This window comes from Rhinolophus sinicus, linkage group LG11, assembly GCF_036562045.2.
Source record: "Rhinolophus sinicus isolate RSC01 linkage group LG11, ASM3656204v1, whole genome shotgun sequence".
Taxonomy (NCBI): domain Eukaryota; kingdom Metazoa; phylum Chordata; class Mammalia; order Chiroptera; family Rhinolophidae; genus Rhinolophus; species Rhinolophus sinicus.
In genome coordinates, this window is record NC_133760.1 from 65,589,512 (window position 1) to 65,603,786 (window position 14,275).

At 40.6% G+C, this 14,275-nt stretch overlaps 1 protein-coding gene and 1 long non-coding RNA gene across 8 annotated transcripts in view; one reads left to right on the forward strand and one right to left on the reverse strand.

Moving 5' to 3' along the window:
• The window catches only part of MKLN1 (muskelin 1), a 283,551-nt gene that overhangs the window by 223,748 nt on the left and 45,528 nt on the right, over positions 1-14,275 (reverse strand). The window lies entirely within an intron of this gene.
• Positions 1-14,275, forward strand: part of LOC109457901 (uncharacterized) — a 62,067-nt gene that overhangs the window by 6,728 nt on the left and 41,064 nt on the right. For all 3 annotated transcript variants that reach the window (XR_012490432.1, XR_002139116.2, XR_002139117.2), the window contains 3 exons: positions 2,252-2,364; positions 7,363-7,580; positions 7,941-8,066. This is a non-coding gene — a long non-coding RNA (uncharacterized LOC109457901). The remainder of the gene's footprint in view (positions 1-2,251; positions 2,365-7,362; positions 7,581-7,940; positions 8,067-14,275) is intronic.

The window sequence follows — 14,275 nt, forward strand, 5'->3', positions numbered from 1 at the left end:
ATGGCCATCAGCTGTAATCAGATGGCCATTCCCTGTGGCTGGGTGGCCATCCACTCTTACCGGTTAGTCATTAGCCACTGATATAACTGCCGTGGCTACGCTAGGGGGTGGGCTGGTTGGCAGAGAAGCGGACAGCAGATTGCGGATTGTGTGGCTCCTGCTTCCTGTGTCTCCATGCCAGCCGCCAGCGAGAATATAGTGGTATGACTCCCCTACCTATGGCTCCATGGGTGTTCCTTTTTGGCCTCACTATGTCCTGCGTTCTTATGTGGGGAGCGGGAGCTGAGACCCTGTATGACACTCACCTATATAATAATGGTACCCATCTTACAAGCTTGTTGTAAGGATTATGCACCTTACTTATAAACAGTCTATAATGTTACATTTTATTATATTATTATGTTTATTATTAAAATGATGTGACTTTAGATGGATCAATCAAATTCTATTTGCTTGTAAGGTTGTATGGTGGTTCTTAGGTGAATAACTGCTCATTGAGACCTATAGTAAGCAAAAGACCAAATTGATGTCTTTTACCTTAAATAATGAGAAAGTCTATTTCAATGCTGAATCATACCTTAACCCAACAGTGAAGATTTTTGAAAGGGAAAATATCCACCAATCTCTAGAATTCTAAATCCTTAATCCTCTAAGCCATCTAGAATTTTTAAATATTATGTAGATGTTAGAGTCTTAGGATATTTATATTATTTACATAGTATTTACTTTTAATATATATTTTAATACACCTTATTATATTGCCAGACTTATTTCATGCTTGTTGCACTGTGATTTCAACATATTTTCATGCTGGTAATCTCCCTCCTTTTTTTCCATATGCTGCTCTGTATACTTTAATTTGAAAAGTACGTGGTAATAACCCATCCAAAACTCAATTGAATGGAAAATGAAAAGTAGGACAAATGTTGCTTCAAAGATACACACAACAGATACATTACAGATCAATTGGAGGTAACACCCTGGAATAAAGATGCCATAGATTTTGATCTCTCTCTCTCTCTCTCTCTCTCTCTCTCTCTCTCTCTCTCTCTCATACACACAGAATCTCTTTCTCTCCCCCTCCCCCTCTCTCAAATAGGTAGCACAAAGGGGAGAAAGATGTTAAGAAAATAGAAAATTCTCTTATCCCTCTTTATTTTATTTCAGTAAAAGCGAGACAGCTATCCTGGCCGGGATGAAAGTAATTTGTTTTCCTTTTCCCTTTTACACCATTCTAGTCAACAGTCTTCCCTCAATAATTGGAGCTATTTCATTGGTGTTTCACTCCACATGCCACGATGCTGGAGAATCACTCAGGAGAGAGGACCAGCTTGGTTCATCTCCACTAATTGTTATAGGGGGTTCTCTGCAAAGGCACAGTGTTCTAGAAAACACCACCTTGAGTCTGCCGGAATAGGCAGACTCTCTGGTAACTGCTTGCATCCCCACATTTCAAAAGATCCATTTTAACCATACATACTTGCATGGAGCATCTTTCCAGAAGACATTCATTTCTCCTCTTAGACCTTAGCTTTGTAACCTGAGAAAACAAGCCCAAGGGAGCTGTCCTCCAGCCACACTTTGACTGTGTTTTGCTATTGAAGGCAAGCTGATCTCATGGTGAGGAGGACCGGTTGTTTATGGCCTGGCTAATCACAGTGTGGTCCTCACAGAGCACCATCAGCACCACCTGGGAGCCAGTTAGAAACAGTCTCAGGCCGCACCCTGGACCTACTGAATCGAAATCTGCATTGTAATAAGATTGCCAGGTAATTCCCTGCACTTTCAGGTTTAGGCAGCAGTGGTCTAATCTGCCCGGGATTGCTTTTCCCAGCAACAGACCTCACCATCTCCTGTTCCCAAGTTGTACCCATCCACTTCCACTTCCAGTCTATACACAGATTTCCCTGCAATGCTCCTGGGCAAACTATCTTTATTTTGGATGAGTTCCCAGCCCGTGGGTCTTGTAGTGATCTGCATTTCTATGGTTCAGGTGGTCAAATGCATGTATGGCACAGCCTCCCATTAGCCAAACCATATGCATTCCCCTCCAAGTCATCTTGCCCTCCTTAGTCTCACAGCTGTAGTGTTACCACATTCATAAATTATTGTTAAAGAAGAAAATTACCAAAAGAAAAAAAAATAGTCTCTATAAACCTGCATAGTTTAGAGCTAAAGAATATGTTAAAATTTTCCATCGTGGAAATTTCCCAGCTCCTGGGCTCTTCAGATTTTTTTTTTTTTTTTTCAGAGCTGCAAGCAAAGAATGGAAATTTCCAATTGCAGCATCAAGGGCTGCTGTTCTGCTGACTGTCTTGCTCAGCCAGGGTCATCTGCTTCTCTAAGACATCAAGGAATGCCAAGGTAGGTCTGAGCGAACACACACACTTCCTCTGCAGGAAGGAAGGAATAGCCAAGCTGCGATGAGGAGAGAGAGGGGAGGGAGAGGTGACATGCCCTGCTCCATCTACCTGAGTGGGAATTTTGTTGATTGTTACCACCAGAGCAGCAGCTTATCCTAGTTGACATCTTTCCAGTGGCAGCTGGCTGGCAGGTCTTCTGTTTCTTAAGAAATCCCTAAGGTGGGTGTGAGAAGCAGACAGAGGAAAGGAACCAACATTTGTTGAGGTCTATTCTTCTAACCACTCGGTCAGGAATTTTATATCTATCAGAGAACCTTTATGTGACCCGCCCAATGTTAATGTCTGATTTTTCTACACCCAAATTTTGGAAGCTTCACTTGTTCTTCCGGACACAGCCCTACCCTCCTCTGACCCTCCCAGAAAGGAGTCATCTGCAAGCATTTTGAAAGTTGGTCTCCACCTCTTCAACAATATAAACAGCTCAGTTCCTCTTCACTGTAGCTAAGTTGAAATAAGTTTCCATTCACAGCTGGTTCCGATGTCTGAGTCAACAGGCATCTAATAGTTCCCTGAATTCTGTCATGTTCCTCCCCATGCTTTACTACTGCCACTACAGAAGTCTGATCGTGGCAGCTCCGTGGAAGGCCACGTGTGGCATCCGCTTCTTGCAAACAAGCCCAGCAGCCTGACCAGCTCTAGGGCAGAGAGAATGTTCTCAAACGTAGGTTGTGTGGCTTGTCTGGGTGGTTTGAGAGTTTTGTTTTCATTTTTAGTGTTTTGCTTTTTTTTTTTTGAGTTTTGGGGGATTCTGAATGACTTAAGGCACAAGTGCTACCTATGTTTATTCTCTTCTCTCTGAGAGCACAGGGTACCAGGAAACAAATAGTTAAGAAGGATTTCTGACATCACTACTGCTATTTATACTTCGCATTATTTATTGAGGCAAGTTGGAAATAACGAAGGTATTCCAGCAATAAATTTTTAAAAAATCATCACATGGCTAGTGAGTTTTAAAAAGTGTTTATTCTCTGTCTTTTTCAATCACATCCATATCCATATAGCTGTGCCATCTGTGAATACAGTGACCAATTTTAATGCCACCTGATGGTGGACGTGGAGAAAGGTGGGAATGTTCAGCAAGATTACTGTAGGTCTGTTTGGACTTTAGTCTTAAAGGCTAATGTTTATTTAGTCATTGGTTAGTTCTGTGGTAATGATTTTCCTTATGCTCTTAATCCAGTTCCTTACGCTCTCAATCCAGTTCCCTGGTGAAATTCATCAAGATGCCATTTAATATGGGCCTGGGTCTCCTACAATATGTACCACATTTCTGACAGGCTTCTGTTCATTCCTCCCCTGCATCTGTCATTAGCTAAAGGATATTGGTCCTCTTAGGTGAAGACAGTGATGATTCATACCTGTGGGTGGGGCTGAAGAGACGTATGATGACTATTTCTTTCCACTTTAGACCACAGAGATGACTTCAAAAAACAAAACAAAACTATGGTTAGAATACATGCTGTTTTAGATGTTGGTTGATTGATTTCAATCATGGCCCCAGTCCTTTCCCTGCTGTTTCCCTACCCATTGCCATGTGACTTTGCAGCTCCTCCCATCAACAGTTAGAGCCTCTTTCCCCACCTAGGCCAGTGAATCGAGGCTGGCAAGTTGACTGGCTTTGGCCACTGGAATGCAATAGAAGTAACAGTGTGGCAGTTCCAAGCCCAAGCCTCAAGTGTGTGCTTCTGCTTTCTTTCTTGGAAACTGCTGCTGCTATGTGAAAAAGTGCAGGGCAGCCTGCTGGAGGCTGAGAGGTCATGTGGAGTAGAGACGAGCTGTCATAGAGACAAGCCATTGTGGCTGAGGCCAACTCAGCCCAGCCAGCCCAGAGTTAACACACCAGCTGACCGCAAATGCATGAGCAAGTCCGCCAAGATCAGCTGGGCCCAGCTCACTTTAGCAGAACCACTCAGCCAACTCACAGTCTCATGAAAAATAGGAAATGGTAGCTATTTCAAGCCACCAACTTTTAAGGTAGTTGTTATGAAGCAACAGATGATTAATTCCCTACCCCCCCCCTTTTTTTCCCTGACTGTCGGAGGCTCAGAGTCAAATATGAAGGCCAATCATAGAATTATGTTCATTCATTAGTCAGGTGTATTGCACCCTTTATGGCTAACATATTCGCAATCTTCTTTCTCCTTAGGAGTGAATTTAAAAAATTTAATAACTTACTGTTTGCCGCGTTGGTTCTAAACCACCTCAGCCGCATGATTTAAATATTTAGGTGGTCTTTACTTGTCATCAGATTAGAAGAGATGTCTCTAGAACAGGATTGGCAAACATTTTCTGTAAAGAGCCAACTAGTAAATATTTTAGGCTTTGCAAGCCATACTGCCTCTGTCACAACTACTGAACTCTGCTGTTGCGGTGCGAAAGCAATGCTACACTACATCTAAACAAATGGGCATGGCTGTGCTCCAAAAAAACTTAATTATAAAAATCGGTGGTGGATAGGATTTGGCCCCCAGGCCATAGTTTGCTCATTCCCGGTCTAGAAAAATCTATGTTGTTGTGCAAAAACATCCTCCTCTATATTATGATCCCATCGACTTTCGTGTAATTTATCTCAATTGCTTTGAAAACACAGGTAAATTCAGTGAATTTACTTCCTCCATCGGAAGACCAAAAGGGGCTGACGACCGAAGAATGATGCTGTATAAACTAACAGCATTTGTACAGGGCAAGTATTATACTGAACAACTTAAAATTCCCTAGTCACTTAGTCCATCACTGGTTATACAGTTAATGCTAAAAACCAGGGTGACACAAGCGAGGTCTCAGTCGTTTAGTTTCACAGCCTCTAATCTCAAATAGATTTAACAAATGCGCGCTGGATGTCACAAGGAGGATGGGGCTCCCTTCGTACTTGCCTTCTTGGAGCTCCCTGAATGCATTGTGCTATTTCACGCCTCTCTAGCTCTGCACACAATGTTCTTTCTTCCTGGAGCGCACTTAGCCCTCTTCTCTCACTGGCTAACACCCACTCACTGAGCAAAACTAAGGTCAGAGATACTGCCTCTTGGAAGGCTTCCCTGAGTGTACCTCCATCTCCTTACACTCAACTTCCAGTCCGCACATTCAGTCTCAGCGTTTATCCTACTAAATTAATAATTAAAATAGCCAATAATGCTGTGTGCATTATCATGTGCCTACTACGTGCCAGGCACTGTTAAAGATAATCATTTGCACTGAAATTATTGTTGTACGTGCCCATTTCCCTAGTCCAAGTATACATTCAAAAACATTGAGTACCTCCCAACTGTTGTACTAGGCAATCAATCAATCAATAATAAAACACAGGCCTATAATATAGAGTGTAAGCCCACTGAGAGCACATACTGTGTCTTATTTATCTTTACGTCTCAACACCTAGCAGTCTACAGCAGAGACTTTAAATTAATATTAGATGAATGAATGAATGAATGAATGAATACATGAAAATAGCTAACACTTATACAGTACATAATATATGCCAGGCAATGTCCTCAGCTCTTTACATGTGTTAGAAAGAAACATCAGACCCAAAATGGACTCATTTGTGGCAAGACCCACCAAGACAAATATCTAACCTAACCGCAGTTTCAGCCATTCCCAGGATTGGTATTTTAAACCAATAAGTCTAGAATTTCCTGGTCAGTGTGAGTGAGGCAATCTGCCTGAGTAGACCCTTCCCCTAAAGGAAGGTGACCTTGCGTGAAATAATGCACTCTTTTAGCTTTCTTGACCACCCCGTTTCTCCCTGTAAAAGTTTCCCATTTTATATAGCTTCTCGGAGCATCTTTCCATTTACTAGATGGGATGGTGCATGATTCATAAATTATTCAATAAAGCCAATTAGATCTTCACATTTACTTGGTTGAATTTTTGTTCCTTAACACATGGCCAACCTCATTTACTCCTCATCACAACTTTATGGGGTAGCTGGTAGAATTATCACCATTTCACATTTGGAGAATCAGATTTGGAGAATTTATAAGTAACTTGCCCACAGCTGGACAGATAGGACGTGACAGAGCTGGTTCCAGAGTCCATGCTCATAACCACTCGATGAAACGGAGGCTGAGTGACTCAGCAGAAATCCATTGCCACTCCTGGAAAAGTCATTCAAAGGATGCACCTTGGAAGACAGGGCTGACCCGCAGTAGTGGTTATGAGCCTGGGTTTAGGAGTCACATAGGACTGTGCTCACATTTGCACTGAAATGTGTAGTGTAAGGTGAGCAATGTTGATGGTGGTGTGGACAGTGCATCTGAAGTACACCCTCACATTTCCTCACAGAACAGTGTGGTTGCACTCTGAACTCCCAGCTGATTTGTCCCACCGCCCTCTCCTCCTCTCGAGTGGGCATGCACTGATCCTTGAGGAGTGAGTCCAGCACAGCAGGCAGCATGTTCCTGCTGTTTTGACTCTTCCCCGGTCGCAAGCAGGATTAAACTAGAACCATCCACGCGGGCCTGTTCCAATGGACACTTAAGGAAATTAGCATTTTGAAGAAGACTACATAAGAATGTCCATAATGCTGGTGAACCGGGCCAGTCTTGTGCATGTTTTTTTAAAGGATTGCTGCCAGTCACTCACCCACTGATGGCTTTGGAAGTCCCCAGGGGGGCTCCCAGGCAATATGCCACTCAGTGGGGAAGACACAGACAGGAAGAGACAGTGACTGGCCTGCAGCTATCTCTGAGGACAGGCCCGCCCTGCTGAAAAAGAAAGAACAGATATTTCCAATAGAATTTTGCTTCTGAAACAAACATGGGTTTAGAAAGTTTTAGGTTTGAACAGTAGGACATCAGAAAATAAAAATGATCACAGCATCCCTGCAGCCCCTTGAAGTCACGGTCCCTTTGAGTGTAGAACAAATGTTCCCAGTTTCCTGCTTCCAGGTAGTTTTCTTTGAAAACATTGGACTCTTCCCCTTTACTCCCTTTGCAACCAGGAAAAGGAAGAGGCAATTTGCTTGGTGGCCTCCACCGATGGCGTAGAGGACCTAACAAAGATGGGCCTGGGCTGGGACCAGCTCCTACAAGCTTCCAGTTCTCAATCTGAGGCATAACAGAACCCAGTAAGAAGTTGACAATTCAAGAATCAGCTCTTGCAAGCAACCATGTGTCTCTGCAGAGCTGTGCAAAGTTGGACCAGCAAGTACATGATAAGGTATGAGATGATACTGTCTTCCCCTTTCTCCTCTGCAGGCTTTCCTTCTGGTTAGTAATTAATCATGAGACTTCTCCAGGAGAGCACTGACTACCTGGCTGGAAGACTTGAGAAACATTCAGTTGACCAGTATTCTTAGGCACCTCCAAACATATTTTTCAGGGTTTGGGTAGAACTGATAGCACTTTATTATTGTCCAACGAATCCAAATGTTATTGTATTGATAGCCTGTTTCATACAGTTTAACACTTAATAATTCTCTGCTTGTTTCATTATATAAAACTTGCATATTCTCATCTAGATCACAAACTTGCTGTGGGCAGGGCGTCACTGTGTTTTCTTCTTTTGAATCTTCCACAGACAAAACACAAAATGGAGGAGCACACACTGGATGGTCGAAGAGGAAGGACTGCAGCTCAGTGTCTGGAGATCTGGGTAGTTGTAGCCCTGCCCCCTTTAGCTGAGAGTAAGATCTTCAGGAAGCAGGTAAGTTTCTGAGATGCAATTTCCTCCTCTTAAATTTGCCCCACATACCTCACTGGTTTGTTGGTTGGGTCAAATGAGATAACAACTGTGAAAGTATTTTGTAACCCAAGATTCGCTAGCTGCAGAAATGTAAGAAATATCTTCAGAACAGGAATTTAGCAAATAATCTAATTGACTTTTTCGTAAGTTGTCTTCCGTTTTCTTCCTTTAGGAGTTTTATTTCTAAGGATTTAATTTTATCTGAGTGGCCAAGCCACTCCACATCTTCCTGATACTGTGTGACATGTTCCCTAGTGCATTTCACCCCAAGGTACCTTAAAATTGGATTGAAATCTAAGCAAACCAACCAAAAAGTCACAACGCGTGCCATGGTCACATCTGTCACACAAGGACTGCTTGAGATTGATGGCTTTGTAACCCACTAGTTTCAGAGACTTTCTTGTGTTACATTAGCCCACTCAAAATGCACCTTAGACAAGAATTATGCATATTTCTATATTCTAGTACATGTCTGATACATAGGATTGGCAGATCACCCTTGTAAGCCCAGGCCAGCTGAGAAGAAAATGAAAAATAGGGCATCTTACGTGGGAAATTTTATAAAGAGATAACACTATGACTTTTAGAATAATTCATCTATTTATAGTCCTTATTTTCTATTTGTTCTTAGCAAAGAAGACAGTTTCTCTGTAGTAATAGAATTCTGTATGATATATTGGAAAAAAATCTTTCAAACATGGTTCTTCCTCAGAATGCTTCTAGAAGATATAAAGTTTAGTCTCAGTGTTTCTTCTCCTTTAACTGGAGAAAAAATTGAAAACTAAGAGATAAGTTATATATTCTAGGGATTGGCTTCTATAGATTTCTGATTCCTCATCTAATACTCTGGGTCCAAATAACATGAACATAAAAATAACTAGAGAATTGATGACTTATGTCTGGTAAGTATTGTCCTCTCTTACTGTACGTTTTCAATTTTAGTATTTTCAATTAATTCAAGAAAGCTATGCGAGTCTTTTTTTCCGAGTTCAGTCGTAGAGTGTCAACTGCAAGACTCATATACAGGGTTGAAGCATTTTGTCAATGTATTGAATCCAGGCCAGTTTTGAACTCCATTGATGAACATATTTTATGATGATGTCTTTATGGGGCATAAAAAGAGGAATCTCTTTTTCAGAATTGACCAATCCAGAGCAGTTTTTTGAAACCTGACTTCTTTTCTTTAAAAATTTTTTTTATTATGGAAAGTTTCAAACATATACCCAAAGATTTAAAAAATGGTAAAAATGGACTCAACTTCCACCCTTATGAACCCCTCATCCAGCTTCAACATATAACCAATCTTGTGAAGCCTCATTTTAAATGGATGTTAGTAGCCAGTAAAATCAAACTCACACTATATGCCAATACATTTTAATGTTCAAATCTGATAATATGCTTATTCATATGTATTTTCCTAAAATAATTTTATTTTTGTCAAACACTTTTCTTTTTTATGCTCAAATCTCTTTTCTTTCTTCTGGGTCTCAAGTGAGGCCAGCCCCTTTCATAGTCAATGCTAAAGGAAAAATACCTAAGAACAGGAGGCAGTGGCAAATTTAAAATTTATTAATTATTCTCTTTCTATGACATCATGCCTTGCTCTCTTTTCCTAAAACATTGCAGGAAAATAGTGGTGATTGCAAGGGAGGCATTTCCAACAACAGAACTGATTCTTTGTTCCTTTGCCCCAACAGTACATGACGAGTGGCAGATAGTGGGAGCGGGTTGCTCCATTCTTGATGCTAAAGCGAGAGAGAGTCCCAGGGACAAATGTTACAACCCAAATGTTTCAAGGTGGAGAGTTTCTTATATGTAATAGGTTCTTATTTGATCATATATATATAGTTTTGCAAAATACAAATAGTTTGTTGTATAGATTGTTATTCTAAGATTTTTCAAAAGCTATAACAATATGTAGCCAAAACATAATTGGATTGACACCCCTATGGAATCTAAAATAATAATAGTTTTTAAAAAAGAAGTAAATTAGAATGATGGAGATTGGGAGAAGTTATAAGACTTTAACACAACCTTAGTTTCTTCTTTTATATTGTTCCCCACGGTAAAACAAACAAACAAAAAACAACAACAAAAAAAACCAGAATAAACAGAATTCCTACATAGATGGTAACACTTGTACAACTCACTTAATTGTAGGATTTGTAATTGTTCTTGGGAACAAATATACTGCTGTGAAATGGAAGGTATAATTTGGAGCCAGACAAGAGGAAAAAAGGCTTCTTTCAGAAGTAATATATTCATGGGAAGGTAGAAGTATAAAAAAGACTTAATGATGTCACCGAGTAGTCTAAAGCTAAATTTCATATGCAAAGGTCCTTACCAAACTATAACAAACTCTGTAGAACTCAAGGTTTCCATGGATAAAGGTTTTAAAACAAATGCAATGGGGATAGCAAGCCACAAAATGTACTGCAGTGTTAGTCATTATTGTTATTTGCTTTATCACCTGTGATAACCTGTTTTGCATTCAGTAAAGACTCAGAGAAAAGTAAGGATGAATAGTTATCATAATCCATTCCCATGTGGACTTTTAGCATAATAGCTTTCCTTTTTTCTTCAATAGTTTGACTGAAAGAAATCTGGAAAGTGCTGCACACAGGAGTAGGACTCAGTCAAAACAGGGCTCATTTCCAGCTCTGTTTGTTTAAGAGCATTCATTGCTGTCTATGTGTAAAATTGAAGGAAGTGAGGAAATAAACTTCCTCAGTTATTACATGGCACCAGTGACCTTACCTCACTACTGAAGAAACAAATTGCACTTCTTCTTCAGTATATTCACAATGAATCTCTGAGATACAGGCATATGGTTACTCGGTCAAAAAAAACAAGCATTACTGAAGAGAAGTAAACGCTTCATAGGAAAACTTTCAACTTAACAGAGGGGGAAATAACTTTTAAAAAAGGGGAAATAATTTTTAAAAAAGGATCAAGCCAGTGTACCTAAGGAAAGGGGGGAAAAGGGTGAAACAATGAAGTCTATTAAGTAGTAAAAATAAAACTAAAATGAAAAGAATTAAAAAAAGATATCAGTTACCACTATAAATTTGAATGGGTTGACTTACATTTTCAAAAAACAAACTTTCAGATTGGGCTAAAAAAAAAATTAAGCTATGTATAAGAAACTCTCTCAAATAAAATGTCAAAGTTTGAAAATAAATGGTTGAGCAGATATGTGTCAGGAAAATCTAAAGGCAGGAATGGCAATGTAAATATTAAATTTATGGCCAGAGCTCTGGTCAAGATGGCAGAGTAGGTAAATGCTGTGCTGGCCTCCTCTCTCAACCACCTCAAAATTATAACTAAACTACAGAACAGCCATCATTGAGAACTTCTTGAAATCTAGTTGAACAGAGAAGTTCTAAAACTAAAGATATACAGAAGAAGTCACCTTGAAACTCACAGGAAGGGCGGAGACGCTGAACAGAGTTGGTTCCACATCTGTGTGTGGTGGCTAAAAATCAGAAGGGATACCTTGGCCGCTTCCAGTGGCTTTTCCATACAAATGGCCTATCTTGGTTCATGTTGCAGATGTTGCTAAAATCTCTTAAGGGTTCACAAACCCCAAACAAGCAGCATCTGGCCTTGGTGTGCCCTGTACCTCTTGCTAAGCAGCCCTAAGCCTGGCATTAGTGGAAGCTGGCCTCAGTTCTCAGCTTAGCCTCTCCCAGGCACCTCCAAGCCCAGCACAAGTAGCAACCATCTGCAGATCACTTTGTAGCTTATACCAGCTGCCTTGGGTAGGGGACAGGCAGTGGCTGACATTGGCCTGCAACAGAGCCCCTCCCAAAAGGCTCCAAAACCAACATACCTGATGGCTAGTTTCAGACCACACCAGAGCACTACCCAACCACCTCCACAAAAGACAAACCCAAAGGGCAGGCTGGGCAGGCACCAGAGCCCTGCTGAAGTGAATCCTGCTCTGTGGGGTCAGCCCCTGCACGACAGCTCCTCCACTGTAGTCATGGCCAGTCCTCACAATCAATCAGCCTGAGAATCAATACCTCCCCATTGATGTGCAAACAGCAACCAAGGCTCAACTACAACAGGAGGGCACATACAACCCACACAAGGGACACACCGGGAGCACCTGGCTCAGGTGACCAGGGAGACTGTGCCACTGAGCCCCACAGGGCACCTACTACATAAGGCCACTACACCAAGCCTGGGAGACATAGCAGCTCTACCTAATACATAGAAACAAACACAGGGAGGCAGCCAAAATAGGGAGACAGAGAAGCATGTCCCAAATGAAAAAGCAGAACAAAACTTCAGAAAAAGAACTAAACAAAATGGAGACAAGCAATCACTAGATACAGAGTTCAAAACACTGGTTATAAGGATGCTCAATGAGCTCAGAGAGAACTTCAACAAAGAGATAGGAAACATAAAAATGGAGATAAAAAATAAAGAACCCGTCAGAAATGAAGACTACAATCACTGAAATGAAGAATACAGTAGAGGGAATCAACAGATAAGATGAAGCAGAGGATGGAATTAGCCATTTGGAGGATAAAGTAGCAGAAAACACCAATCAGAACAGCAAAAAGAAAAACAGAATCCAAAAAAATGAGAGTTTAAGGGGCCTCTGGAACAACATCAAGTGTAACAACGTTCACGTCACAGGGACACCAGAAGGAAGAGAGAGCAAGGAATTGAAAACTTATTTGAAGAAATAATGACAGAAAACATCCCTACCCTGGTGAAGGAAGTAGACATACAAGACCAGGACGTACAGATGGATAGGATGAACCCAAAGAGGCCCCCACCAAGACACATTGTAATTAAAATGCCAAAGGTTAAAGACCAAGAGGGAAGCCTAAACGCAGCAAGAGAAAATCAGTTAGTTACCTATAAGGAAGCTCCAATAAGACTGTCAGCTGATTTCTCAACAGAAACTCTCCAGGTCAGAAGGGATTGGCAAGAAATATTCAAAGTGATGAAAAGCGAGGACTTACAACCAAGATTACTTTATTTGGCAAAGCTATTATTTAGAAACCAAGGGCAGATAAAGAGCTTCCCAGGCAAGGAACAGCTAAAAGAGTTCATCCCCACCAAACCAGTGTTACAAGGAATGTTAGAGAAGAAAAATTTTTAAAAAAGATTAAAAATATGAATAATAAAATGGCAATAGCTATGTATCTATCAACAATTATTTTTAATGTAAATGGATTAAATGCTCCAATCAAAAGATGTAGGATGGCTGAATGGATAAGAAAACAAGACCTTTACATATGCCTATAAAAGACTCACTTCACATGGACAGGCACACAGACTTAAAGTAAATGGGTGGAAAAAGATATTGCATGAAAAAAACATCTGGGGTAACAATACCAGATTTAAAACAGTATAAAATAGGCTTTAAAACAAAGGCTATATAACAAGAGACAGAGAAGGACCCAGTAATCCCACATCTGGGTATTTATCTGAAGAAACCCAAACACTATCTTGAAGGGACATGTGCATCCATATGTTCACTGCAGCATTATTTGCAATGGCCAAGATATGAAGGCAACCTGGGTGTCCATCAATGGGTGATTGGATAAAGAAGAGGTGGTACATACATGCAATGGAATACTACTTGGCCATAAGAGACAATGAACTCTTACGTCTGCAACAACATGGATGGACCTAGAGGGTATTGTGTTAAGTGGAGTAAGTTAGACAGAGAAAGACAAATGTCATATGATTTCACTTATATGTGGAATCTAGGGAACAGGATAAACAAGCAAACAAACAGAAACACACTCAGATCCAGAGAGCATTTTGATGGTTGCCAGGTGGGGGAATTGGGAGAATGACTGAAGGGCGTAGGAGATGAAGAGGTACAAACTGGTAGTTACAAAATAGTCACGAGGATGTAGAGTATAGCATGGGGAATATAGTCCGTAGGATTGTAATACCTAGGTATGGTGTCAGGTACTGGGTTTATTGGGGTGATCACTTCATAAGGTATATAGATGTCTAATCACTATGTTGCACACCTGAAACTAATATAATATTGTATGTCAACTGTAATTGAAAACTAAAATATTTAAAAAAAGAAAAGCAAAAAAGTCAAGGCCAAAAATATTAAATAGGAACAAGAAGCTGGATGATTAAATGCACTGTGGCAGAGATTGCTAGATGTCTATGCAATGCTCATTCCT